This window comes from Coregonus clupeaformis, unplaced genomic scaffold (assembly GCF_020615455.1).
Source record: "Coregonus clupeaformis isolate EN_2021a unplaced genomic scaffold, ASM2061545v1 scaf1232, whole genome shotgun sequence".
Lineage (NCBI taxonomy): Eukaryota > Metazoa > Chordata > Actinopteri > Salmoniformes > Salmonidae > Coregonus > Coregonus clupeaformis.
The window spans coordinates 27,682-41,633 of record NW_025534686.1 but is presented as its reverse complement, the minus strand read 5'-3'; the positions used below and the strand labels follow the sequence as shown (position 1 = coordinate 41,633).

General features: G+C 45.3%; 2 non-coding genes across 2 annotated transcripts; both read left to right on the top strand.

The window, feature by feature from the left end:
* Positions 1-570: 570 nt before the first annotated feature.
* On the top strand, positions 571-643 carry trnar-acg. The gene has a single exon. It is a non-coding gene; the product is annotated as a tRNA-Arg (tRNA).
* Positions 644-2,234: 1,591 nt separating this feature from the next.
* Positions 2,235-2,307, top strand: trnar-acg. The gene has a single exon. It is a non-coding gene; the product is annotated as a tRNA-Arg (tRNA).
* Positions 2,308-13,952: the final 11,645 nt, after the last annotated feature.

Sequence of the window (13,952 nt, the reverse complement as noted above, 5' to 3'; positions counted from 1 at the left end):
CGTACTTAATTACCTCACTTTTGCTGAGCCGCGGGGTTATCAGTCTATGACCCGTGACATGAAGGGGTAAAAGAGGTTAGGGAGGAGCGCACTTCTCAAATCGAACAATAGTCTAATCTGCGCCGCTCGGTCATGTTGTCAATAAGGCAGCATGGTGCGTCGTCCAGAAACGTTCAACATAAAATAAAATGTTCGAATTTTCAAACTAGTTTTCATTGGGAAGGCAGATAAAGTGTTTATATAAAATAAACAATTACTTTTGCATGTGGAAAAACGGAATCCTACTCATTACTCGACGTACTTAATTACGTCACTTTTGTTTTGAACCGACTTCGCCGTGGGGTTTGAAACGGGGCTCACGCCCGATTCCAAAAAAAGAATGTAATCAACTTTCACCCGGTGCAAAACACCCCCTAACCGGGTGCCTGGCCCAGATTAATCGAATCCCCTCAATGTCCGCAGATTTGATGCGACCAATAACCATAATAACCAATCATATTGCCGTGCGCGACCAAATATCCAAAATTAACCAATGAGAGTGGAGTTATGGTTGCGTAATAAAAAGGTATTGGGCTTGTGGCGCAATGGATAACGCGCCTGACTACGGATCAGAAGATTCTAGGTTCGACTCCTGGCAAGCTCGTGTGTTTTGTCTGTGTCTGAGTGAGATTTGGAAATGAGCGATAGCTTGTGAATTTGTGCTGAGTGTCTTTGCCTATATGCACCATTCATTTATAGCTCATACATACTGTCAAAGTCGTGTCAATTCAAATCTGGTATCAGGAACAAAAGAGGTCAACACGACTTCTAAGGTATACTAGTTATTTTAATTAATGCAAAAACCTTCAATGGTAAATATGATGTTTCGTATATACGGGCTTCTTGAGATGTCTCGCAGAACACCCCTGACAACTAACACATTGTTCCAGAAACAATACCCAAATACTAGACAGAGGGAGTTTCCCACTTCTCTGCTGGCCAATTAGAGTAAAGACTTGAGCGTGGTTTAAACTTTCTCAGCCAATCCGTTGATTCAGGGGTTGTTCTCATCTCTTCGGCGCCATTTGTTACACACTTCAGCCAGGCACAAGATTATCATAACAACCTATCATAGTGAGAAGAGCCAGCTCCCTTAGACATCATTCCTATGTCAAAGGAAGACTCACAGCTCACAAAGAACCAGTATAGTCTAGCATTTTGAAGATACAATCCTTATCTTATTTTACCCACTAAGGCAGCTCTTCACATCAATCACAGCCTTGCCAGGTGTCACAGCCTACATTAGCCCAGTCAAGAATGCATTCTTTCTAAGTTAGTCATCCCATCAGTTTAGGAGAATAATAAATCCCCAATAATACACCAGCAACGGTGAAGCGGAATCAACGGGTGGATTTGATTATGCTGAGCCGCGGGGTTATCAGTCTATGACGTGAACGGGCAAAAGAGGTGAGGGAAGAGCGCACTTCTCAAATCGAACAGTAGTCTAATCTGCGCCGCTCGGTCATGTTGTCAATAAGGCAGCATGGTGCGTCGTCCAGAAACGTTCAACATCAAATAAAATGTTCGAATTTTCAAACTAGTTTTCATTGGGAAGGCAGATAAAGTGTTTATATAAAATAAACAATTACTTTTGCATGTGGAAAAACTGAATCCTACTCATTACTCGACGTACTTAATTACCTCACTTTTGCTGAGCCGCGGGGTTATCAGTCTATGACCCGTGACATGAAGGGGTAAAAGAGGTTAGGGAGGAGCACACTTCTCAAATCGAACAATAGTCTAATCTGCGCCGCTCGGTCATGTTGTCAATAAACCAGCATGGTGCGTCGTCCAGAAACGTTCAACATAAAATAAAATGTTCGAATTTTCAAACTAGTTTTCATTGGGAAGGCAGATAAAGTGTTTATATAAAATAAACAATTACTTTTGCATGTGGAAAAACGGAATCCTACTCATTACTCGACGTACTTAATTACGTCACTTTTGTTTTGAACCGACTTCGCCGTGGGGTTTGAACGGGGCTCACGCCCGATTCCAAAAAAGAATGTAATCAACTTTCACCCGGTGCAAAACACCCCTAACCGGGTGCCTGGCCCAGATTAATCGAATCCCCTCAATGTCCGCAGATTTGATGCGACCAATAACCATAATAACCAATCATATTGCCGTGCGCGACCAAATATCCAAAATTAACCAATGAGAGTGGAGTTATGGTTGCGTAATAAAAAGGTATCGGGCTTGTGGCGCAATGGATAACGCGTCTGACTACGGATCAGAAGATTCTAGGTTCGACTCCTGGCAAGCTCGTGTGTTTTGTCTGTGTCTGAGTGAGATTTGGAAATGAGCGATAGCTTGTGAATTTGTGCTGAGTGTCTTTGCCTAAATGCCCCATTAATTTATAGCTCATATATACACCAGCAACGGTGAAGCAGAATCAACGGGTGGATTTGATTATGCTGAGCCGCGGGGTTATCAGTCTATGACGTGAACGGGCAAAAGAGGTGAGGGAAGAGCGCACTTCTCAAATCGAACAGTAGTCTAATCTGCGCCGCTCGGTCATGTTGTCAATAAGGCAGCATGGTGCGTCGTCCAGAAACGTTCAACATAAAATGTTCGAATTTTCAAACTAGTTTTCATTGGGAAGGCAGATAAAGTGTTTATATAAAATAAACAATTACTTTTGCATGTGGAAACACTGAATCCTACTCATTACTCGACGTACTTAATTACCTCACTTTTGCTGAGCCGCGGGGTTATCAGTCTATGACCCGTGACATGAAGGGGTAAAAGAGGTTAGGGAGGAGCGCACTTCTCAAATCGAACAGTAGTCTAATCTGCGCCGCTCGGTCATGTTGTCAATAAACCAGCATGGTGCGTCGTCCAGAAACGTTCAACATAAAATAAAATGTTCGAATTTTCAAACTAGTTTTCATTGGGAAGGCAGATAAAGTGTTTATATAAAATAAACAATTACTTTTGCATGTGGAAAAACGGAATCCTACTCATTACTCGACGTACTTAATTACGTCACTTTTGTTTTGAACCGACTTCGCCGTGGGGTTTGAACGGGGCTCACGCCCGATTCCAAAAAAAGAATGTAATCAACTTTCACCCGGTGCAAAACACCCCTAACCGGGTGCCTGGCCCAGATTAATCGAATCCCCTCAATGTCCGCAGATTTGATGCGACCAATAACCATAATAACCAATCATATTGCCGTGCGCGACCAAATATCCAAAATTAACCAATGAGAGTGGAGTTATGGTTGCATGTTAAATAAGTATAGGTCTTGTGGCGCAATGGATAACGCGTCTGACTACGGATCAGAAGATTCTAGGTTTGACTCCTGGCAAGCTCGTGTGTTTTGTCTATGTGTGAGTTAGATTTGAAAAACAGCTACACAACGTGAACCTGTGCTATATGCAACCGTTCGAAATCAATGTCCGAAAGTGCAATATGAGTTGAAAATCCAATCAACAGAAAGTGAGGAGAAATGTAGATCCACGATAGGTGTCATTCATAATTCAGGCACTAGAGGGCGTCAAATGCCTTTTGGAAATACTGTAGTGTAGGCCTCAAACGGACAAAAATGTTTGTACTGTGTGGTTCAGTATACTGCTGATATTGATCAATTCATAGCATACATACATTATTATTTTGTATATTGTCCTTGTTAGAAAGATTGATATTCAGAAAGCTTTTATAGCACAGCATCTGAGGGTTGGAATGGATGCTGCACATGCAGTGGAGCCTGTATAGCCTTAACCTTTAAGATTTATAATGTGCTCTTTATTTTATATATTAAACCTTCATTTAACTAGGCAGTTTAGTTAAGAACAAATTCTTATTCACAATGACGGCCTACCAAAAGGTAAAAGGCCTCCTGCGGTGACGGGGGCTGGGATTAAAAATAAATAAATAAAATATAGCATGAGTGAATTTACAATGTAACATGACATGGAAATCCTGACAACTAAAAGACAGCATCCAACAGCCTATAGGCTAACTGGTGCATCTGTGATCTCTCTCTCATGTAGCATACAGTGTATTTTCCAGAACGAGGGCACTATGACAAGACTCTACTCTGCCCCACATGCCTGTCTCTGCCTGTGTATACCCACTGGGATTACGTCCCTTTCACTAACTGTCGATTTCATTCTTTATTTCTCTTTAATCTTGTTATATAACGAGGGCTGCCATGAGCGTGCCTTATCCCAATTAGTGTTAGATAACCTTGCCATCCAGAGAAAGATGAGCCCCTCTGGTCGTTCATAGCTGGATGGCTAACGAGCCAAACGGGCACGTTAGCAGACAGAGCTCTCAGTGTGTGTCTGCTCCCTTCTCACCTTCCCACCCATTCCTTACCAGCCTCTATTGATCTTTATTAATGCAATTCAATCTCACACCCTCCTTGCCCCCCAGAGGGATGGATACCCACCTATTTTATGTCTCGCCTGCTTTGACACAGATTTTGCCCACGGTGAGCTTGGGCCCCATTCCCCCACTGCCCCAGGGGTTAAAGGTCTGCACCTTAATCCACATATTGTTTACAACACTACCCTCCCAGCGGAACTTCAGCATCATCAGGTCCCCAATGTCTGAGTCCAGGGTGATTAGAAAGGTGTACGTCTTATTGCCAGAGATCTCCTCGATGCTGAGAGAAAGAGAGAGGTTAGAGAGAGGTACATTCACCTTGATGCACTTCTTCAGGTTTTTGCCCAGTTTTCTTTCACACATGAGCTACAAGTAATGAACCTGAAAAGCAGAAAAAGTGTTAGACTATTACATTTATATTTGTTAGCTGAAACAGCTGTGCATGTGATATAACCATAGTCTCGGGCAGTCTCCTTTATAAAGACATACGAGGGTGAGGAAATACAGTATTTTCATCCCCCTCCAGAAGTGTGCTGGCTATGACAGTAGGGAGGCACAAGCATGTGATTCTCTGCTCTTACTGTAGATGCACGTGAATCATTCATAAGACGATATACAGCAGAATGGGATCAAAATGTAGGTTGGCAGGGAGAGTATTCCTTTGTGATGCACACATACATCAATTATTGATATCTCCCTCTCCATTTATAGTCCTCTTTAATTCAGAGGTATGAGCTGTTTCCATGTACTTCTGTTACTGCTACCCTAGGCATGGGGAAGCTCTACGTTGTACAGGGGCAGAGTGAGTGCTGACTGGATACAGTCTCTAGTGAAAGTCTACAGACCCTTTGCACAGTCTTCACATTTAGCTGACTTCAAATTAAATCTTAAAAATGATTAAATTAGATAGATCTACACAATCTACTCCACATTTTCAAAGTGAAAAATCTTCTAAATTAATAAAACAAAATTAAGATGCATTCATTGCATGTCTTCACACCCCAGAGTTATTACTTGGTGGAAGCACCTTTGACAGCCACTACAGCTGTGAATCATTTTTAATAAGATTCTACCAACCTTGCACAGCTCCTATGGCATCATATATATCCATAGTTTTTTGTCAAAATTGCTCAAGCCTAGTAAATTAGAATGGGAATCATTGATGGACAGAAATATTCAAACCTTGTCAATGATTTTCAAACAGATTTAAGTCAGAGCTGAGACTGGACAATTCAGGAACACTCAATATATATTGGTATTTTGGTGTGTTTTTGGCATTAATATTTGTGTAATTATCTAGCTGAAAAATAAAACTCTATCCCAGAGTTAGGTCTTCAGAAGACTACGGCGGATTTTCCTCTGACTTTTTATCTGGGGTTTGCTCCTTTCATATTTATTTTTAACCTGACTACTCCCCAGTCCCTGCCAGTGACAAGCATACCCATAACATGATGCTGCCACCACAATACTTAAAATTACAGAGGGTTTCACTCTGTGTTATGTTGTATTGGATTTGACCCAAGCCTGTAGTTTATAATTTAGGCCAAAAAGTTAATTTCTTTGCCGTGTTGTGTTGCAGTATTATGTAACGGCCTTGTTGCAAACATAATGAATGTTTTGAGTGGAATTTCTAACACAAGCTTCCTTCTTTTCACTTTGTCATAAAGGCCAGTAATGTGGAGTGAAAGCAATGTTGTTGATCCTCTGTATTTTCAAGTATTGTGGTGGAAGCATCAAATCAAATCAAATTGTATTTGTCACATGTGCCGAATACAACATGTTATGGGTATGTTTGTCACCTGCAGGGACTAGGGAGTTTGTCAGGATCAAAATATATATGAAAGGAGCAAAGCCCAGATAAAAAGTTAGCGGAAACCCTGCCTCAGTCTTCTGAATATCTAACACACAAATGTTACACAAATGTTAATGCCAAACGTAGACTGCTCCAATGCCAAAGACAGAATGGCTTTCCGAGAGGTGTTCAGTGTTCCTGAGTGGTCCAGTCTACGTTCTGACTTACATTTTCTTGAAAATCAGAGACAAAGTTTAAATATTATTGTCCATCAATGATTCCCAACCAAATTTACTGAACTTGAGCAATTTGGTCAAAAACTATAGATATATTTACATTTACATTTACGTCATTTAGCAGACGCTCTTATCCAGAGCGACTTACAAATTGGTGCATTCACCTTATAGCCAGTGGGATAACCACTTTACCATTTTTTATTTATTTTTATTTTTTGGGGGGGTGGGGTGGGGTAAGGGGGGTGGGGGGGTAGAAGGATTACTTATCCTATCCCAGGTGTTCCTTAAAGAGGTGGGGTTTCAAATGTCTCCGGAAGGTGGTGAGTGACTCCGCTGTCCTGGCGTCGTGAGGGAGCTTGTTCCACCATTGGGGTGCCAGAGCAGCGAAAAGTTTTGACTGGGCTGAGCGGGAGCTGTGCTTCAGCAGAGGTAGGGGAGCCAGCAGGCCATAGGTGGATGAACGCAATGCCCTCATTTGGGTGTAGGGACTGATCAGAGCCTGAAGGTACGGAGGTGCCGTTCCCCTCACAGCTCCGTAGGCAAGCACCATGGTCTTGTAGCAGATGGGAGCTTCAACTGGAAGCCAGTGTAGTGTGCGGAGGAGCGGGGTGACGTGAGAGAACTTGGGAAGGTTGAACACCAGATGGGCTGCGGCATTCTGGATGAGTTGTAGGGGTTTAATGGCACAGGCAGGGAGCCCAGCCAACAGCGAGTTGCAGTAATCCAGACGGGAGATGACAAGTGCCTGGATTAGGACCTGTGCCGCTTCCTGTGTAAGGCAGGGTTGTACTCTCCGAATGTTGTAGAGCATGAACCTACAGAATCGGGTCACCGCCTTGATGTTATCGGAGAACGACAGGGTGTTGTCCAGGATCACGCCAAGGCTCTTCGCACTCTGGGAGGAGGACACAACGGAGTTGTCAACCGTGATGGCGAGATCATGGAACGGGCAGTCCTTCCCCGGGAGGAAGAGCAGCTCCGTCTTGCCAAGGTTCAGCTTGAGGTGGTGATCCGTCATCCATACTGATATGTCTGCCAGACATGCAGAGATGCGATTCTCCACCTGGTTATCAGAAGGGGGAAAGGAGAAGATTAGTTGTGTGTCGTCTGCGTAGCAATGATAGGAGAGGCCATGTGAGGATATGACAGAGCCAAGTGACTTGGTGTATAGCGAGAATAGGAGAGGGCCTAGAACTGAGCCCTGGGGGACACCAGTGGTGAGAGCACGTGGTGCGGAGACAGCTTCTCGCCACGCCACTTGGTAGGAGCGACCGGTCAGGTAGGACGCAATCCAAGAGTGAGCCGCGCCGGAGATGCCCAGCTCGGAGAGGGTGGAGAGGAGGATCTGATGGTTCACAGTATCAAAGGCAGCAGACAGGTCTAGAAGGACAAGAGCAGAGGAGAGAGAGTTAGCTTTAGCAGTGCGGAGAGCCTCCGTGACACAGAGAAGAGCAGTCTCAGTTGAATGACCAGTCTTGAAACCTGACTGGTTTGGATCAAGAAGGTCATTCTGAGAGAGATAGCAAGAGAGTTGGCTAAAGACGGCACGCTCAATAGTTTTGGAGAGAAAAGAAAGAAGGGATACTGGTCTGTAGTTGTTGACATCAGAGGGATCGAGTGTTGGTTTTTTGAGAAGGGGTGCAACTCTCGCTCTCTTGAAGACGGAAGGGACATAGCCAGCGGTCAAGGATGTTGCCCTAAGAGTTGTGCGAAGTTGGTAGAATCTTATTAAAAATTATCAACAGCTGTGATGGCTGCCAAAGGTGCTTCCACCAAGTATAACTCTGGGGTGTGAAGACATATACAATCAAGACATCTTCATTTTGTATATTCTTTATTAACCTCTACGGGATCGGTGTCCTGTATACGGGACGGTTGAGCTAACGTGCGCTAATGTGATTAGCATGACAGTTGTAAGTAACAGCAAACTTTCCAGGACATAGACATGTCTTATATGGGCAGAAAACTTACATTCTTGTTAATCTAACTTCACTGTCCAATTTACAGTAGCTATTACAGTGAAAAGTACCATCCTATTGTTTAAGGAGAGTGCACAACAACAAAAAACTTATCACGGCAACTGGTTTGATACATTCACCTCTGAAGGTAAATAATGTACTTACATTCAGTAATCTTGCTCTCATTTGTCATCCTAAGCGTCCCAGAGATAAAATGTAGCATAGTTTTGTTTGATAAAATCCATTTTTATATTCAAATGTAGGAACTGGGTTCTACAGTTTGAACCACTGCTGTCTCTGGCTCCACACCCACCCCGCCCGGCCATCTAGATGTGTGAAAGTTAGTGTAGAAACTAATGATCCATCATGTATGACATTCCTGGGAGTGTGTAAACTTACATTTTGTATTACCATATCCTTTTTGTATGTTCTCTATAGTTATGTACTTGAAAATGTATCAGTTGACTAATTCGGCACATTTGGGCAGACTTGATACAAAATAGTCCAGTATTGCAATGCTTCACTGGATCAATCCGAAACTTTGCACACACACTGCTGCCATCTAGTGGCCAAAATCTAAATTGCGCCTAAACTGCAATATTATTATTGTGGCCTTTCTCTTGCATTTCAAAGATGATAAAATAAAAAATAAAAACGTTTTTTTGTTTGAATTATCTTTTACCAGATCTAATGTGTTATATTCTCCTACATTATTTTCACATTTCCACAAACTTCAAAGTGTTTCCTTTCAAATGATATCAAGAATATGCATATCCTAGCTTCAGGTCCTAAGCTACAGGCAGTTAGATTTGGGTATGTCATTTTAGGCACAAATTGAAAAAAAGGGTCAGATCCTTAAGAGGTTAATTTGGAAAATGTTCTTGAATATTCTTTCACTTGTAGGAAAAAATCTAATTTAATCACTTTTTAGATTTAATTTTAAGGCAGCAAAATGTGAAGACTGTGCAAGGGGTGTGTAGACTTTCACTAGGCTTGAAAACTGTAGCCCCAGTGTACTGTCTGTATGAAACCTCAGCTCATTACATTTACATTTTACATTTTAGTCATTTAGCAGACGCTCTTATCCAGAGCGACTTACAGGAGCAATTAGGGTTAAGTGCCTTGCTCAAGGGCACATTTACGTCATTTAGCAGACGCTCTTATCCAGAGCGACTCACCAATTGGTGCGTTCACCCTATAGCCAGTGGGATAATCACTTTACAAATTTTTTTTGGGGGGGTAGAAGGATTACTTTATCCTATCCCAGGTATTCCTTAAAGAGGTGGGGTTTCAAATGTCTCCGGAAGGTGGTGAGTGACTCCGCTGTCCTGGCGTCGTGAGGGAGCTTGTTCCACCATTGGGGTGCCAGAGCAGCGAACAGTTTTGACTGGGCTGAGCGGGAACTATGCTTCCGCAGAGGAAGGGAGCCAGCAGGCCAGAGGTGGATGAACGCAATGCCCTCGTTTGGGTGTAGGGACTGATCAGAGCCCGAAGGTACAGAGGTGCCGTTCCCCTCACTGCTCCATAGGCAAGCACCATGGTCTTGTAGCGGATGCGAGCTTCAACTGGAAGCCAGTGGAGTGTGCGGAGGAGGGGGGGTGACGTGAGAGAACTTGGGAAGGTTGAACACCAGACGGGCTGCGGCATTCTGGATGAGTTGTAGGGGTTTAATGGCACAGGCAGGGAGGCCAGCCAACAGCGAGTTGCAGTAGTCCAGACGGGGAGATGACAAGTGCCTGGATTAGGACCTGTGCCGCTTCCTGTGTAAGGCAGGGTCGTACTCTCCGAATGTTGTAGAGCATGAACCTGCAGGAGCGGGTCACCGCCTTGATGTTGGCGGAGAACGACAGGGTGTTGTCCAGGGTCACGCCTAGGCTCTTCGCACTCTGGGAGGAGGACACAGCGGAGTTGTCAACCGTGATGGCGAGATCATGGAACGGGCAGTCCTTCCCCGGGAGGAAGAGCAGCTCCGTCTTGCCAGGGTTCAGCTTGAGGTGGTGATCCGTCATCCATACTGATATGTCTGCCAGACATGCAGAGATGCGATTCGCCACCTGGTTATCAGAAGGGGGAAAGGAGAAGATTAGTTGTGTATCGTCAGCGTAGCAATGATAGGAGAGGCCATGTGAGGATATGACAGAGCCAAGTGACTTGGTGTATAGGGAGAAAAGGAGAGGGCCTAGAACTGAGCCCTGGGGGACACCAGTGGTGAGAGCACGTGGTGCGGAGACAGCTTCTCGCCACGCCACTTGGTAGGAGCGACCGGTCAGGTAGGACGCAATCAGGAGTGAGCCGCGCCGGAGATGCCCAGCTCGGAGAGGGTGGAGAGGAGGATCTGATGGTTCACAGTATCAAAGGCAGCAGACAGGTCTAGAAGGACAAGAGCAGAGGAGAGAGAGTTAGCTTTAGCAGTGCGGAGAGCCTCCGTGACACAGAGAAGAGCAGTCTCAGTTGAATGACCAGTCCTGAAACCTGACTGGTTTGGATCAAGAAGGTCATTCTGAGAGAGATAGCAAGAGAGTTGGCTAAAGACGGCATGCTCAATAGTTTTGGAAAGAAAAGAAAGAAGGGATACTGGTCTGTAGTTGTTGACATCAGTGGGATCGAGTGTTGGTTTTTTTGAGAAGGGGAGCAACTCTCGCTCTCTTGAAGACGGAAGGGACATGGCCAGCGGTCAAGGATGAGTTGATCAGCGAGGTGAGGTAGGGGAGAAGGTCACCGGAGATGGTCTGGAGAAGAGAGGAGGGGATGGGGTCAAGCGGGCAGGTTGTTGGGCGGCCTGCAGTCACAAGTCGCAGGATTTTATCTGGAGAGAGAGGGGAGAAAGAAGTCAAAGCATAGGGTAGGGCAGTGTGAGTAGGACCAGCAGTGTCATTAGACTTAACAAACGAGGATCGGATGTCGTCAACCTTCTTTTCAAAGTGGTTGACGAAGTCATCCACAGAGAGAGGAGGGGGGCGGGGGGGGAGGATTCAGGAGGGAGGAAAATGTGGCAAAGAGCTTCCTAGGGTTAGAGGCAGATGCTTGGAATTTAGAGTGGTAGAAAGTGGCCTTGGCAGCAGAAACAGATGAAGAAAATGTAGAGAGGAGGGAGTGAAAAGATGCCAGGTCGGCAGGGAGTTTAGTTTTCTTCCATTTCCGCTCCGCTGCCCGGAGCTCTGTTCTGTGAGCTCGCAATGAGTCATCAAGCCACGGAGCTGGAGGGGAGGACCGAGCCGGCCGGGAGGATAGGGGACACAGAGAGTCAAAGGATGCAGAAAGGGAGGAGAGGAGGGTTGAGGAGGCAGAATCAGGAGATTGGAGGGAGAAGGATTGAGCAGAGGGAAGAGATGATAGGATGGAAGAGGAGAGAGTAGTGGGAGAGAGAGAGCGAAGGTTGCGGCGGCGCATTACCATCTGTGTAGGGGCAGAGTGAGTAGTGTGGGAGGAGAGCGAGAGAGAAAAGGAAACAAAGTAGTGGTCGGAGACATGGAGGGGAGTTGCAGTGAGATTAGTAGAAGAGCAGCATCTAGTAAAGATGAGGTCAAGCGTGTTGCCTGCCTTGTGAGTAGGGGGGGACGGTGAGAGGGTGAGGTCAAAAGAGGAGAGAAGTGGAAAGAAGGAGGCAGAGAGAAATGAGTCAAATGTGGACATAGGGAGGTTGAAATCCCCCAAAACTGTGAGGGGTGAGCCATCCTCAGGAAAGGAACTTATCAAGGCGTCAAGCTCATTGATGAACTCTCCAAGGGAACCTGGAGGGCGATAGATGACAAGGATATTAAGCTTAAATGGGCTAGTGACTGTGACAGCATGGAATTCAAATGAGGAGATAGACAGATGGGTTAGGGGAAAAATTGAGAATGTCCACTTGGGAGAGATGAGGATTCCTGTGCCACCACCCCTCTGACCAGATGCTCTCGGGGTATGCGAGAACACATGGTCAGACGAGGAGAGAGCAGTAGGAGTAGCAGTGTTTTCAGTGGTAATCCATGTTTCTGTCAGTGCCAGGAAGTCGAGGGACTGGAGATTAGCATAGGCTGGGATGAAGTCAGCTTTGTTGGCAGCAGAACGGCAGTTCCAGAGGCTGCCTGAGACCTGGAACTCCAGGTGTGGGGTGCGTGCAGGGACCACCAGGTTAGAGAGGCAGCAGCCACGCGGTGTGGGGCGTTTGTGTAGCCTGTGCAGAGAGGAGAGAACAGGGATAGGCAGAGGCATAGTTGACAGGCTGTAGCAAATGGCTACAATAATGCAGAGGAGATCGGAATGAAATGCACTAAAGCGAGCACTCTGCTCCAGTCCGATCCTGGTGGCACCAGACTTCAAGAAGGAATTCATTGTCCAAGCGGATGCTTCGGAGGTGGGTCTGGGTGCTGTCCTCACCCAGGCACATGACGGTGAAGAACATCCCATTCTCTACCTAAGCAGAAAGTTACTTCCAAGAGAGAAGAACTATTCAACGGTGGAGAAAGAATGTCTGGCTGTAGTCTGGGCCCTGGAGTCCCTTCGGTTCTATCTCCTGGGCCGACGTTTCATGGTGGTATCTGATCACGCCCCTCTGCAGTGGATGGCCAAGAACAAGGAATCAAACAGTAGAGTAACCAGATGGTTTTTGAGCTTGCAACCGTTTAACTTTTCTGTTGTCCACAGGGCTGGCAAGCACCACGGCAATGCGGACGCCCTCTCCCGGCGTGATGCCTTCTTCGCTGCCTTTACCCCGACGAGGACGTCGGTCCCGAGGAGGGGGATGTGTGATGTCACGAGAGGCTGTGTCCTGGAGGGACGTTACATCCCCTGAGGTGGCTGCAAACCCAGACAGCTATGGCTCCATCTGCTGGTATGGTCGGGAACTCCACCCCTCTATGGCCAATCTTCCCACGCAGCTGAAACAAATGAGGAGCTGATGAGCTGAAGGTTTGGGAAGGGAAGAGACACAGTCTCCAACCTGGGCTCTCTGGAGGACAAGAGTGCTGCACGTCCACTTCCATGAGGAATATAAGGATTTGGAGATACTTACCTTTGGGAAATACTCACCTTTGGATATATGCACCTGTGGAAATACGTGAGAGACATTTGGAAGGACTTTTTGCTGGGTTGGCCACTAGCTGCAACGTGGACTACAGTAAGGCTGGGGAAAAGTTATCTGAGCGAGTGAGAATTATGACTTTGGATGTGGAAGAGACATCCCTGAACTGTTAACCCTTAAAGAGCCACAAGAGAACAGAATTTTGTTATATTTTCGTTAATTTCCCAAGACCTATAATAAAATCCTTGTTTTGTTTGAACCTTGTCTCCTTGCACTACTTGAGCAATCCCGCTGAAAGCTGTGTAGCCTCTCGTGACGTCACAATATATATATATATATATATATATATATATATATATATATTATTATTATTATTATTATTATTATTTTTTTTTTTTGAGCTGTTCTTGCCATAATATGGACTTGGTCTTTTACTAAATAGGGCTATCTTCTGTATACCCCCCCTACCTTGCTACAACACAACTGACTGGCTCAAACGCATTAAGAAGGAAAGAAATTCCACAAATTAACTTTTAAGAAGGCACACCTGTTAATTGAAATGCATTCCAGGTGACTACCTCATGAAGCTG